The following is a 1,939-nucleotide window of genomic DNA, read 5'->3' as shown; positions in this document are numbered from 1 at the left end:
GACGACGCTCACATGCCAAAACACCACATACAGTGAACCTGCAGACCTTCAGAGAGAAGCCAAACTCTCGACACTGTGTCACGAAAATCTGCAACACGGCTCAAAGTCAACAGGCCAGCAGACGCGTCACTCCCTCATCACATAAACACAGGCGCTTCAAAGATCTCAGGGATGCCGTCACAGCGGTCAAAGTGTCCATCTCTGGACTTCTGGGAACGAGTGTGTGCTTTGTGTTTTACACATTCATGATGGAAGTGATGAGAGTGTGTGTGGGACTTTAATATCTGCATGCATTTACTGTATAAATGCAAACATCAAGCAGGGTATGAATGTATAAACGCTGATGCAGCTGAGGAAAACACATTCTTCACATCTTAATGCTTTACACTGTTCTCAATTTAACTTGAATAAACTATTAGTGTGTATTTGTCTGTGTATTTTTAATTGCATTATAGAGTCTCTGACAAATATTTAGCCTGAAATGTAACTTATTTTAACAGTTATATTAATCAGAAGTTCATTATGGAGTACCTCAGGGCTCAGTTCTCAGACCATTGCTTTTCACATTGTACATGCAACCACCAGTGGCGGTTCTAGAGTAACTGAGGGCCACTTGTGCTTTTATTTAATGTACAACACAAGCTACTTAAACAGTTATTCGAAGGACTTTTTTCCATGCATCATTCTGCAGTCTTTATAAACAAAACAATGAAATTACTAAACTCAAAATAATCTTCCATGTTCATTTACTTGACATCTTTGTAGTGTAGTATAACACATTTGTAACATTCAAGTACATCAATGCACATTTTTACACCTATAAACTTTCACAGATACTGTTGAAGTCATTTCTTTGCCCTCCTGTTATTTTAAAATAATGTTTCCCAAGAAATTAACAAACCAAGGAAATAATCAGGAAATTATATCAGTCAGAAAGTACATTATGGAGTACCACAGGGTTTAGTCTTCAGAGCATTGCTTTTCACCATTAGTAAGTGCTAACATTAGTAAGTGTGTGGGACTTTAATATCTGCATGCATTTACTGTATAAATGCAAACATCAAGCAGGGTATGAATGTATAAAACGCTGACGCAGCTGAGGAAAACACATTCTTCACATCTTAATGCTTTACACTGTTCTCAATTTAACTTGAATAAACTATTAGTGTGTATTTGTCTGTGTATTTTTAATTGCATTATAGAGTCTCTGACAACTATTTAGCCTGAAATGTAACTTATTTTAACAGTTATATTAATCAGAAGTTCATTATGGAGTACCTCAGGGCTCAGTTCTCAGACCATTGCTTTTTACATTGTACATGCAACCATCAGTGGCGGTTCTAGAGTAACTGAGGGCCACTTGTGCTTTTATTTAACGTACAACACAAGCTACTTCAACAGTTATTCGAAGGCCTTTTTTCCATGCATCATTCTGCAGTCTTTATAAACAAAACAATGAAATTACTTAAACTCAAAACAATCTTCCATGTTCATTTACTTGACATCTTTGTAATGTAGGATGACACATTTGTAACATTCAAGTACATCAATGCACACTTTTACAGATACTGTTGACGTCATCTCTTTGCCTTCCTGTTATTTTAAAATAATTTTTCCCAAGAAATTGTTAACAAACCAAAGAAATAATCAGGAAATTATATCAGTCAGAAGTTCATTATGGAGTACCACAGGGTTTAGTCTTCAGAGCATTGCTTTTCACCATTAGTAAGTGCTAACATTAGTAAGTGTGTGGGACTTTAATATCTGCATGCATTTACTGTATAAATGTAAACATCGACTGCGATCTAAATGCATAAATGCTGATGCAGCGGAGGACGATATCACAGTACATTCTTCACATGTAAACTGAATCTTAATACTGTTCTCGATTTATCTAGGATAAACATTAGTATGTATCCATCCATTTATTTTTAATTGC

This window comes from Danio rerio, chromosome 1, assembly GCF_052040795.2.
Source record: "Danio rerio strain M-AB ecotype USA chromosome 1, GRCz13ab, whole genome shotgun sequence".
In the NCBI taxonomy this organism is placed as follows: domain Eukaryota; kingdom Metazoa; phylum Chordata; class Actinopteri; order Cypriniformes; family Danionidae; genus Danio; species Danio rerio.
The sequence above is the reverse complement of the archived record's forward strand: the minus strand, read 5'-3'. Positions refer to the sequence as shown.